Source organism: Corvus hawaiiensis, chromosome 2 (genome assembly GCF_020740725.1).
Source record: "Corvus hawaiiensis isolate bCorHaw1 chromosome 2, bCorHaw1.pri.cur, whole genome shotgun sequence".
In the NCBI taxonomy this organism is placed as follows: Eukaryota; Metazoa; Chordata; class Aves; order Passeriformes; family Corvidae; genus Corvus; species Corvus hawaiiensis.
The window spans coordinates 20,278,406-20,291,955 of record NC_063214.1 but is presented as its reverse complement, the minus strand read 5'-3'; the positions used below and the strand labels follow the sequence as shown (position 1 = coordinate 20,291,955).

The 13,550-nt window shown below is 44.9% G+C and overlaps 1 long non-coding RNA gene across 1 annotated transcript; it reads right to left on the bottom strand.

The window, feature by feature from the left end:
• Positions 1-4,366: 4,366 nt before the first annotated feature.
• On the bottom strand, positions 4,367-13,534 carry LOC125321580. The gene is made up of 2 exons (XR_007201598.1): positions 13,448-13,534; positions 4,367-5,176 (listed from the first exon to the last, which is right to left on the bottom strand). It is a non-coding gene; the product is annotated as an uncharacterized LOC125321580 (long non-coding RNA).
• Positions 13,535-13,550: the final 16 nt, after the last annotated feature.

The following is a 13,550-nucleotide window of genomic DNA, read 5'->3' as shown; positions in this document are numbered from 1 at the left end:
AGTGTCATCCAGAGATTAAGACAATAATGAAGACCCTCTGATGAAGCAACAAAGCTCCCTAATCAAAATAATAACAGGAAAAGGACACTATATGGCAGCCTTGCTCCACACCAAGACAACATTGGAGAGGACACCTTTGAGGTAATAGGCTGGGCAGACTCTGGGAGGGGCTAGAATGGAAATCCTAAGTCTTAAAATTTCTTTAAACCCCAAGGAACTGTGTCTGGTGGGACATGCTCATGGCAAAAAATTCCCAGCATGTCTCCAGCGCTGTAATAAAGGAATTCTAAATCTAACAGAATTTTGCTGTTGGATTTAAGTTCTTTAATTCACTAGTTGGAGAGATCCCAAATCCACTCACTGAAGGGAAAACACCTTCAGTGAGTCTTCCATTAAAATAGTAAATCACCAGCACTGTGTTTTTCCTCTTTGGACTTTCAAATAGTCTTTTGGTATCCAGCAACCCCATCTCTGGTATCAAGTTACTACAACTACCATATCCGAAGTCATGCCAGGATGAAATCACTCTGTGGGGGTTGCCCAGCAGGAGGCACAGACTGTGGTTGCTGGAAGAGAAGATGTTGAAAGGGATGGATGAAGGAACTGGGCACTGGATATCAGTTCTTCTTTGCTCTCCTGGAGAAAGAGGTTTTTCCAAGGACCAGGGAAAGGAATGTGGAAATGTTCCCAAGTCTGTTTTCCACACTTCCAGGCTGGCCAGCGATGGGTAAAAGAAGGTGCTAGAAAATGTGCGGATAAATTCATGATGCCAGAAGTTTATGTCCAAAAGGAGACAGAGGAGTCCTGTAACTTTACTCAAATAAAGAGAGAGGCCATGGGGCATTCCCCTGGCCTCTCTCAAATTGTTGGAAAACACATCCTCCCTTCTATCCTAATTTCCAGGCCGCATCACCCTCTCCCTTTCCCCATTGGCTGAGATACTTGGAAGGTACAGTACACTCATGATTCACTCACTACATGTTCCCTTCTAATGTGCACACAACCCCCTTTGTATCTTCATTCTTCTACTCTAGGTTCAGGAATTTAACAAGGCCTTGGTGGAGCAACATTCAGTGTTGAAAGGAATGAGATAGATTTGTCTTTACAAACAAACTGTGGGTTTGCTGATAGGTAAAGATAGATACTGAGAGATGAAAGAAGCAATGGGAAGAACCTTAAATTCCATAGGAAAAGAAAAAAGGGTGTGTATACATTAGAAGGGGGTCTGTATTACGTGATTCAGGAAGTCTGTACCTCTCAAGTACCTCAGCCAATGGGGAAAGAGAGAGGGAAATGCGGCTGGGAAATTAGGATAGAAAGGAGGCTGCATCCTCTAACAAGTTGAGAGACCCCAGGGGAATGCCCCATGGCCTCTCCCTTTATTTGAATAAAGTAACAGGACTTCTCTGTCTCCTTTTTGGACATAAACCTCTGGTGTTTGTGGATTAATTTTCCTGACAGTGTCAATTAGTAACATTCTTCTGAATGGTTCCTCCTGTTACTGTCTTGTCTCTGTCTCTGGCCTTATCTCTACATGTCTGTTTGTGAAGCCAAATTCCTACTATTCCTTTCAGTGAGAAATGGGAATGGCAGCCATTTGGTTGTACCTGGGAAAGCAGCCAGACTGCCCAAATTCCTCTGACAAATTCTGTCCGGGGTTCTGACACAGCAGGATTTTCTGCAGCTGAGCTTCTTGGTAAAGGGACCTTTAAAAAGTAATCTCAGGCTTCTTGGCCAAGGGACCTTTAGAAGTCAAGCTCAAGTGATGTTTTAAGCAAGGGTTGCTCAGCATTTAGAAGACAATCATTCCTCGCTTTCTGAAAATCCCATGCTAATTCAGCTTGCCTTGAAGTGGGTCATGTTGCATGCATGTGGGTTACAATGAGGGCTGCAACTTGGTATTCCTCAAATGTGGGTTTCCTGAGATTAAGTGCTCGTTATCATTTTTTTTGGTAGAGTATTTATCTGTGGGGTTTTTTCATGGTTGTCATTGATGTGTGTGTGCTCTTCCATTGTGACTATGATTGGATGCCATCAATATATGAGTATAAACATAACACAAGATAATGTTTAAATGCCGTTTTCAAAGTTAACTTGTAGAAGAATTCCTTATGGAACAAGGGCATATGATACCCCTGGAAAGATTGGACAACCCAGGGTTCCTGAGGAAAAGCCCCTGAACAGGCCCCTGGCTTCAGGCAGGCCTGGAAAGCACCTGGCTGCAGGCAGCCCTGAGAGTCCTTGGCAAGGTATACACTGGCTGGCTCCTCTGCTGATTAGAGGCTGTCTAGAGGGACTGGGCATGAATCTTTGCAAAAGTAGATATAAGCTTGCATAGTTGAACAATAAAGGGAGAACGATGCTTAATCGTATCGGTGTATATGTCGTTTATCTGGCCAGCTCACCGGACTCGGTCCCTAACATTAACTATTTTTACCGGGAAGTGGAAATTGTGGAGAGAAAATGTGCGGGCTCAGTACTGTGAGACAGTTACCAGTGGTACTCCAGCTGAGTGGTTCAGAGACTGCTGTAGTCAGGGGAGACGTATGGCCTCGCCTCCATCTTTCTTGTGGGGGGTGGGTTTAGGTTTCAGTGAATTTCTTCCCAGTCTTACCGGGGAGATGCTGGAAGGGCGAGGGGGCAGCTTTCTCAGTGAATAGACAGTGATTAAGACACAAAGGGAAGTGGCTGATAACTCTGGCATACCAATGGAATTGTTTTGGGTTTTGAGAATTTTGAATCGGGGCGTGGGCTCTCCCCCTCACAGCTTGGGAGGCTGGGGATATTGTGTGAGAAGTTTTGGGCTCTGCGTGAGACTTCGCTGGGGGAGTGGATCCTTCCTCCCTTTCTGCTGTTTCAGGGGATTGAGGAGAGCGGTAGCGTGGTGCTGCAGGAGTTGTGCATTGGGCTCCAGAACTTTGCCACGCTCCAATCTGGCTGCAATCGAATCTGCCTGCTTTCCCTGCTTCTGCCAGCTGCTCCTTGTTAGTGCTGAGATCGAACCCTGAGTTTGCAAAAGGAGCAAGTTCCTTCCTCCCCTCCCGGCGCCGGCTGAGGGGATCACGGCATCTCTCTGCCTCGCTAGAGCCGGCTGCGCCCCCTGCGGGCCGTAGGGCAAACACGGCGCGTAGCAGGCGCGAAACTTCTGTTCCTGTGGTGGTGTTTGTTCTGTTCTCTTACATATCTGTGAAAAACGAGGTTCACTCTTCTGTTAGGATTTAAAAGTTTAATAAAGGACAATAAGGGACAAAGATAATAAAGCAAAATTCACGGCTCCGGGTGCCTTGGCACTTAGCCAAGAGCACAGCTGTTATTTCGGAGACACCCTTTACATACCTGTCCTATTGCATCAGCCTAGTGCATATTCATAATCAATTATGCATATTCAAACTTTTCCTTAAACTAGTTCACATGTTCCAGGACGTTTGGCATGGTTCTTCCTTGGGTCCACCCTGTTAGAGCATGCGCATGTCTTGGTTGTGCTTTTAGTCAGTTTTTATTATCATCCTCAGAGTGGGCTTTGGTCCATGGTTTCTGCGGTAGTTGCTGATAGTTGGTGTGTCAGTAGCAGGGGTCTTTGACACACGTTGGTTGGATGTTATCCAACCAAGCAGACAGTTCAATTACCAACAAGCATAACTATATTAGCTATTTCACTATTATGTCTAAGTTTAGTTAACGACAGAAATAAAGGCATTAGTTATTGTTACAAAACTACATCTTTATAACAAAGCTACTTTAATATTATACATATAGCATCTATTTGTAACAAAGCTACTTTTACATATAGCATCAATTTGTAGAAAGCCACTACTATAATATGTATCTATTACAATAACAAAGCTACTTTAACATCACTCTTTAACATTTGCAGAAAGCCAATATTATAACATTTATCTATCACAATATCTATATCTATTTTCCAGTAAAGAACTGTTATTCCTTTTCCTACATTTTTATCTGAAAGCCCCCTAATTTCAAAGTTACAATAATTTGGAGGGAGGGGTCATCTTTCCATTCCAGGAAGATTCCTGCCCTCCTTAGCAGACATCTGTCTTTTAAACCGACATTGTGTCACCAAAAACCGGGAAATAAATTCTACAAGCAGTGTGCTAGGTTAGAAAGCCAACAATAATTTATTCATAAAAATATAACTTATTTGGTACAAATTGCTCCTTTGAGACTTTAATGTAATTTCTTCAAAGTCTCATATTCACTTATTGTATTGACCTAGTCTATACAGCAGTATGCATTGCAACAAGTGATTAAGATCACGAGTAAGAACATCACAGTAAGTACAAACAGTTGTTTTAACCATCCTAAGCTGGGGAGCCACTAATCTACTTCATGTACCTTCACACTGTAATAAACGAGGGCCAGTTATCCACAAAAGTGATTAACTGGTAATTTATTAAAAGAAAAGAGAACAAAACAAACAGACTAGGTGGAAGAACCAGGAGGGGGAGTAGCCCTCTCCTCTTAACCCAGAGGCGGGAGGACCTCGCTGTGGTAGGCTTCAATCACAGAAGGACTTCACTGTGAGAGACTCGAAGCCACAAGAGGACATGTTCTCAGGTGAACACGACCTTTTATGCTCTCTTTCAGTCCTTCTGATTGGTCAGTCCTCAGGGTTGCTGCTTAGCGGCTCAGTTCATTGGCTTAGATTTCCCACTTCTCAGGTGATGATTGGCTCGTCACTAGGTCTCTCCCTCTCTCCTCATAGTGCGTCCAGTGATTGGTGCAAGGTCCGGGTTGGAGGAAGGCTGGTGATTGGTGGGTGCAGCTGCCTCTCCCAAGGCTAATGTAATCCCAATGGGGCTTAGGGACCTTCCATACTCTATATCACCACCTCCTGGCTTCTTTATATCAACTGCAGTCCTCCAAACAAAGAGCTTCCACCTCTATTCAACAGTTTAAACAGCATAACTTTATACAACCCAAATCATAACATTCAACCATCCTACCTAACACCCGTACAACCCGAATTAGGACGCATAAAACTGCCTAAACTGGAATAGCTCCTATAACAACACCAGTATAGATGGTTAGCAGCACTTGATATGGTCCCTTCCACTTTTCTTGGAGAGGCTCTTCAGTCCAGGTTTTGAGGTAATCTCCACATTGATACAGATGGGCTGTGATATCCAGTGTCACGGGTGCTGCCAGCACAATGTGTCTGTGGAGAGAGGAAAACAGCTTCCTGTTGCAGATAGGTAAAAACTTATAAAATGAAGGCCTTGTTACCCTTGTAAAATCATGGCTCACTCCTGTTACTTTGGCTAAGTAGAAAAGGATTCTGGGTAATGACTCATCTGGAATAGAGGTAGAAAACAAGTTATGTAACCATAGCAAAACAAGTTATATAACCACCACATGCTCACATCGTGGTTTATGGTGGTTGGTTGAATTATATTTGTTGTGTTTTAAAGGAATGATACTAATAAAGGCCTAATTGCTTTAAAAGGCCTGGGTTTTGCAATAAAAGAGTTCCTTTCTGCACCTGCCTGGAGACTCTGTGTCATTTTGTATCGTAACACCTTCCTATGGGATTTCATATATTCTGTTAGACTCTAGTTCATTCTTCCTACTTTCCCACTTGACTGAGGTCTCCATGGATTGTGCAAGTCTCACTTTACCCCTTACATTTTAGCTGGCCTTTGTGCTATTTCAGCAATGATGTGAACCTCTGTCCAGTGATATTCCCACTCACACTCCAAACCTTAGGATCATTTTCTTCACCAAAATCTTTACCAGCTTTGTTAGTGCAACAAGAAGAAACTTCTGGCCATCCTGAAACAGTATCTACCAGTACCAATAAATACCTACTGCCCTTTTGCCATGGTGGTTCAGCAAAGTCTATTTGCCAACAGCCTCCTGAACCATTTCCTTTCTCAACAGTCACAGGTGTAGGATATCTTATTTCATGTGCATTGTTCTTTAAGTGTTTGGCACTTTTTAGGAATGCTTTTTATGATACCAGTCATATGTTCAAAACCTGAGGCTTCATTGCTTCTGCCATAGACTCTATTCCTCAGTGAATTACCATAGGTCCTTCCCCTGTGATTTTCCTCATAAGGTGTTGGGGAATTATTACTTGTTTGCTGGGTGTAATCCACCATCCTTCAGGACTCTTTTCAGCATGTAACAATTTTGCCAGTTTCTCATCTTTAGCCTGATAATAGGAAGCCTGCTTGTTGCAGTGGGGATCCTGCAACACGCATATATCAAACCAGGAGTCCCGTGGAAAGGAAATGTATATGGACAGACAGATTCTTGATAGCTGTTTCAGAGATGTTTATTTCTCCAGCCGCATGGCCGGAGCTCTGCTCAGGAACTGTTCCAGTCACGGGACCAAGGGTCCTTCTGCCCGCGCAGGGAACACAAACCAACCAATGGGAACGAGGCTGAGCAGGGACAGGGAAGCCCCGTGTCTGTGCCCTCAGGGCCCCTCTCCCAGGGCTACATGGCAGGGGAGGGACCCCAACACCTCACCTGTTTTATTTTAATAAAAGGAGAATGAAAACAACTGGATAAACATAAAAAGAACCGTTTCAAGACAAAACAAGCCACCCTCTTGAGTCTTTAAATGTCCAAACAGATTCTCTGGAACATCTTAGGGCTGACAGAAGGGAGACAGAATTCTCTGAGCATGCTTTGTGGGGAAACTGAGGCAGGAGAGGGTTTAACTTCTTCCCTCCCCCTTTTCATCCCCCACTCGGCATTGGAAAGGGATTTTTGGGGAAACAATTGGTAAAAGCATGGTTTTGTGAGGGAAACCATGGATGAAAAAACGGATTGGGAATACACTGGGGGTAATAGGACATAGGGTAAAAGGGAAAGGTGGGATTAGGAAAGGGAAACTGTAGGGGGGGCTTACAATAGAGATACTGTCTAACATGACTATGATTTTTTGCATATATACTGCCTTTTACAGAAACACCATCAGGCCCAGTGACTTGCGATGCTTGTAACCCTTTTCTCTTTAGTACAATATTAAATTCCACCACCTCTCCATCTCCCAAGCTTGGGATGCATTTTTCAGGGTTATTCTTTTTAATAGCAGTTCTATGCACGAATATGTCTTGCTGGTTGTCACACCTTGTTATAAAACCATAATTTTGCTTAACATTATACCATTTTATTATCTCTAAGATCTTAGTTACTATGATTTTTTCTTTTTTCCGAGTGGCTGCTGTTTTCTGTCTCGCTGCGTCTTTGCTGTCTCTTTCGGTCGCTCCCGTGTTGGAATTGTCGGGGCTGCTGGTGCCTGCGGGCTCTTCCCGGGGTCGCGTTCGGGGCTGCGCGGGCCGGGCCGGGCCGCGCCGCTCAGTTCTCCGTGCGTCGCCTCCTCTGGTCGCAGCTTCGCTGCCGCTGCCGGGCGCTGCACCCACGTCTCGGCCGGGCCCCCGAGCGATGACTCCCCCGCGCCCTGCTCCAGCGCGCGTCTCGGCTGGGCGCGGCTCCGTTCCACCGCCATCGCCGCCAGCCGCCGCCCGCGTGCCGCCCCTCTCGGTCGGGCGTTCACGGGGCTCGCTCCACCACGCGCTGCACGGGACCATTCGGGCACCGCCGGCTCCCGCCGCGCCTCGCTCCGCCACCGACACTGCGGCTCGCGTGGCTCCGCCCGCGCGCGGGAACTGCCTCGCTGCTGCTCGCAGAGCGCTCAGTGCACGTGGCCTGGGCCGCACGGTCCCTGCGCCACGCTTCCCTTTGCCAGGACACAGCTGACATTGCTCAACAGTTTCGGTAACTAAATAATATTCATGAAAATATTCTTCCATCGGCATATATTTTGACTCCAATATTAACTGTGTCCGAACGGTTTTCTAAAAGCCCTTGGTAATAATTAAATCCCAAGAAACATAGAAAAAGTTCTTAAACAACCATGCCAGGAAGTGTTTCAGTTCTTTTTGAGCTTGAATCAAGCTAAAATTTACAAATCGTTGTTCAAGAATCATTTTAAGTTTAAGATAAATGTCCATATGCGGCTCTGAGAGCCAAGAGTCTTCCCACGGTTCCTCCATAGTTTAGATATGGAATAGCAAAGCAAAACCAAGAAGAGGAATCCAAAGTTTCCAGGGTTTACTCACACAAATCAGTCGCTTAGGGATCGGGGATCGTTCTGCTCACAAATCTCCACCATTTGTTGCAGTGGGGATCCTGCAACACGCATATATCAAACCAGGAGTCCCGTGGAAAGGAAATGTATATGGACAGACAGATTCTTGATAGCTGTTTCAGAGATGTTTATTTCTCCAGCCGCATGGCCGGGGCTCTGCCCAGGAACTGTTCCAGTCACGGGACCAAGGGTCCTTCTGCCCGCGCAGGGAACACAAACCAACCAATGGGAACGAGGCTGAGCAGGGGCAGGGAAGCCCCGTGTCTGTGCCCTCAGGACCCCTCTCCCAGGGCTACATGGCAGGGGAGGGACCCCAACACCTGCTTGTCCAAATACTGTTATTTCTCAGGTAAGACCAACAGGATGTCCCCACCAGCAGCCTCCTTGGCCGCTTTGTCAGCCAGGCAATTTCCAGAATTTACTGGGGCCTGTCCAGACTAATGACATTTACAATGCTTTAATGCCACCTTTAAAGACAGCTGCACCCCCTCTAACAATCTCTGTTATTATTTGTCCATGTTTCACAGGGGATCCCTGGGAGGTTAACAGCCCTCTCTTTCCAAATGGTTCCGTGGTCATGGACCACTCCAAAAGCAAACTTTAAGTCTGTCCATATATTTACAATCTTATTCTGTGAGAGCTCCAATGGTCTTGTCAATGCAATCAGTTCTGCTTTCTGAGCTGATGTGTTGGGGGTTATAACTTCGGCTTCTATTACCTCATGCTGAGTTACCACTGAGTTACTTGGATTTTTGGATTCCATTTTTCACAAAGCTGCTCCCATCCATGAAGAGTTCCCAATCCATGTCTTCCAAGTTCTGTAGGTCATCTCAACTACAGTATACCTGTTGAGTGGCCTGCAAACAATCATGGGCCAATTCCTTTCATTATGGGCCAGCTGTTAAGAACAATGCTGGATTCGGAGGGTTAGTTACTTTTAACTCCACATCATCTTGTTCTAGCACTACTGTCTGGTATGTTAACATCCTTCTTGGTGACAACCAGTGTCCTCCTCTTTGTTCCAACACCACTACAACTGTACAGGGCACAAAAACAGTCAATTGCTGCCCCGGGGTTAATTTTGTTCCTTCCTGGATTTGGAGGACTGCTGCCACTACTGTCCTGAGGCAGGCTGACCATCCTTTGCTCTTCTAGGATGCCAGTTGTTGTGTCAATATCCCCAATGCCAAATGCAATTTTTCATGCACAAATATTTCAAAAGGTTTTCCTAAGTCCAGTAGTCCCAGTGCAGGAGCAGTCAATAGATCATGCTTCAATTCCTGAAAGGCTTTCCGGCATTCAGGCTCAGTTCTTTTTTAGAAAGTGGCTCAGGAGTCTGACAGATATCCTCCTTTCTTTCCTGGCCCAGACTCCTTTGTCCATGTGAAACAGCAAATCTCCTAAACTGCAAGTACCCTTCCAGTTACAAGGTGAAGCCTTTCCACAGAACAGTTCACCTGAGCAGGCACAGGCCTCTGCAGTGCTGCACCAATCCCTCAGCCTCAGGACAAACCCAACCAGCTCATTGTAACAGAGGAGCTTGCGGCCAGAAACTTGGATTTTTTATTTTTCAAATGTAATCTGTACATTTAATTTACTCAATACATCTCTTCCTAGTATTGGTATGAGACATTCAGGTATATAAGGAAATTGATGGGCTAACACCCACTTACGAATTCCAAATTTTAATGTTGAAAGAAAGGCCTATTTTCCTTTTGTTCTGTCACACCAACATGAATTGTTTCCTGACTAAATTTTCCTTTAGGCCTATTTAAAACTGAATACACCACTCCAGTATCTACTAAGAAATTCTGTTTGTCATTCCCCAGCGTTAATGTAACCAGAGGTTCAGCTGGGGATGACACATCCAGTCCGCATCGCACATCTCCTAACATCTGGAGCCTTCCTGCCTGATCAGGAGCCTTGGGTGAAGTCCAGGGTCCAGCAGCTTCTGTTTGTCCCTTTCCCACAGACATTCCCATTTCCAGTGGCCCTTCTCTTAACAAATAGCACACAGACCTCTGTGCAACTGCCTGTAATTCCTTCTCTGCCTCTTTCCTATGATGCCCCCCCTTACTGGGCTTTGTTCTGCTATCGCAGCTTTCACTCCTAATTACTGTACATGTTCCATGCTGCTTCTAACAACTTACTCAAATCCCTAGGAATAACATATCCAATCATCACATACCTTCACAACTTTCTCCAGGTCTTCCCTACAAGTTCATGCTATAGGACTAAACCCTTCATCGATTTCCAAACCCAAAATTTTTTCTTCTGCTCCTCCATCAGCTTGATCACTTATGCCTCTTTTGCCTGCAGCTGGACAAAGTCCCCAGCTGCAACCTCATCTACTCTGTCAGCTCCTCTTGTCCCCTTGTGGCCTCTCATGGACCCTCATGGCCCCTCCCAAACTCTCTCTTCCATGACCATACTTTCAGTGTTTCCCAATACTACAAGCTCAGCAGCATGTTTAGGCTTTTTTTCTTGCTCTTTCTCTAAAGCTAAAATCACTTAAGGACCCCTTAATAACAAGTTACACTGTATGTGTGTGCATTTGTAAAACAAATCTACATACAACACCTTAACAATTATGGATTCCTCAGCTCCTACCACCTGCTGCAGTGGGGCATGTACTACCTGTGTGCCCCCCGTGCCCCCCTTATCTGCCCTGTTATGGGCTAAAACTTTCATTACCGTGGTCACTTTCTTCTTCTTCCAATTCCTCACCCACTCCCTGCCATTGTTCTCTCCTGTGCTCCCCTTCCTTGATCCAGTCTCCCCTTGTACACTGATAAACTGACACTTAAAGGGACTCCAGAAATTTTTTGTGCTTTTATCCCCACCCACACAGCTAACTTTCTGCTGGGAAATCTTGTGCAACTTGCACTGGAGAATTGCTAGGATCTCAAACTTTAAACAATTTAACATTTGCTTTTTTATAGAAGTAAGCCTGAGAGAGAGATGTCATTTATCTATGATCATGTGGTTGAATCACCAGCAAATGACAGCTGGTGGCAGATCCTCTGGACCAGGCTAGACCTTCTAGTAGACCCATCTGAGCATTTATGACTTGAAGATGCACTGCTTGAGCATGATGCTTAAGGGGGATATGCTTACTGATATGTGCAGAGCCAGAAGGGAGTTGAATCAGCAGAGCAGATGTTCTAAGTACCCAGCAGGCACTACTTCCTATAAAACTCACTGTGTTTGGTTTTACTGGAATCTGTGTCACTGACTCCATTTATCCTTTTTTTCCTTTTCCATGTAAAAACGCGGATCAGGTGTATCATATATTTGCCTTAAGCCTGTACAGGTTTTGCTGGCTAGTGGCTCAAATGGCTCTGCTTATAAGAAGTCAGAAGTCCAGAAATCAAGGGAAGAATGAAGAAGTATATTAATACTGGAATGTGTCCACCCAGAAGGCAGAGGAAAGAAAAAAGAATAGACCTCATTCGTGACAGAAGGAATTTTAGATTGTTTCTTTCACCAGCATGCAGGGTGCATTACAGCTGAATAAATTTAAAAAAAGAGGAACGAAGACCTCTCTGGATTTTAGGACAAGAGCTCTCTACTTCCTCTCTTTTTCACTAACTTCAAAGGTTTTATCATCCCAGAGAGTCTGTGTCACCTTGACCATCACCAGCTCCAGAGAAGGTAACATACAAAGAACCTTGTGAAACTTGGCAAACAGGTTCCTGTAAAAAGAAACAGTTGACGTAAGAACACAGAATTGGGCAGAAGGGAATTTCTGTGCCTTGTTCTCCTCTAAATATAAAAATATTTTGAATCTTCCGCCACTGCTGGTTTGTCTGGATTATTTTTCGTTTGCATCTGTCTGTCCTGAGGTTACCTCTGGTCTTTACCTACTACTTCAGTACCATCCTTTCCCTGCTCAGCTCTAATTTATTCCCTCTCTTCCAAAGAAGCAGCCCTTTTGTTTTCCAGACCCTTTCATCATTTTCTTCTCTAGGTTTCTCCAGCCCACTGAAGAAGTAGTAACATTTGCCTAAATACAGACATTTTTCACCTCAGTAGATGTGAGTTACTGTAATATATCGCTCAAATCCCCCAAAAGTCCCCTTTATTTTCATGAAATAAGAGCAGGAAGATTTCACTGGGATTTCCCTCCTTTCATGGCTTTGATGGCCCAGGGTTCTTCTGGATAAATTTGTTTTAAGCTGTGCAGTGGGCAGTCCTCTGGAGTTCCCTCTAAAATCCCCTCAGCTATAGTGAAGGCAGGTGAGCACAGCAAACTTACTAACACATTTTTCTCATTAAAACAAAAAGAGTGTGAAGGGTGTAGGTACATCAGTCTCAAACAGCTGGGGGGTTAGTTGCTGGCTTGTTTTAGAGAGAACAAAAAGGGGAAGACTAGCAGAGGGAAAATTAAGTGAAGACCTACTGATTGATTCTAGGAAATAGAAAGAAAGGTGGAAATAAAGGTAGTGGTGAAGTTGAAATTTTGTTGAAAAGCCAAGGGGCTTTGGTTAGTTGGCAGGGAAAAAAGGCTGTACTAAATCAAGCACGGTGGTGGGAAAGATGTCTCCAAGTACACCTCTACCCATCTGGAAGAGACATTGCCTTGACCTCCAGACGCCAGCGATGAGACAGCTGATCTGTTGGAGGCAGCAGAAGCTTTCTGTTTCTACAGGTCAAAAGGCACTCCTTTGTGCAATGAGGTACTGAGAGCAGCAGGACAGGCAAGGTTTAATGCATGTGAGCCTGGGATGACCCGGGAAAGCTACAAACATCACCTTCTTCCTTAAGACAGTTTAGTCGATTGCCCCACATATTCCCACACATCTGTGTCTTAAATGAGTTTCTGGGTTTATGTGGGCACCTTTGTCAATTAATTTTGGCAATGAGTTGAAATTGTGCTGTTTGCTTTTTCCTGTGAGCAATGATGGCTTAAAACAGGAGACCTTCTAGAGCCTGGCAAGATAAATATTGCAACTGATATGAACAGCGTATGAACATGTGCATATGTATGAAAGCATCTGAAGAAAGAGCAGACACTGAATGTCCTGTATTTATCACTAAGAATGCTGTTTCTAATTAATCAGACTGGGAAATGGGTTGTTTCTGTCAAGCCTGTGACAAGGCCTGATAAGTTATCCCTGTTGTAGTTTTATCATTGGAAAATCCTAATCTAGCAACAGGAAGATGGCAGCGAGATTGCCCAGTATCACTTCTGCTGCCCCTTTTCCTCTCCACCCAACAGGAAGGTAGCAGGGAAAGCAAAAGAAGACTACTCCCAATTATATAAGAGATATAGCCCAAAATAATTTGTTACTGGGCTGTTATGAATACCCTCGAGGGAAAGGTTACCTCTGGATGAATAAGGCGCTCGCTGCTGTACTGGGACACTGCCAGCTCCGGCTCTGGGACAAGGGACAGACCGTGACGCCGGGGGCGAGGCGTGGGGACTCCC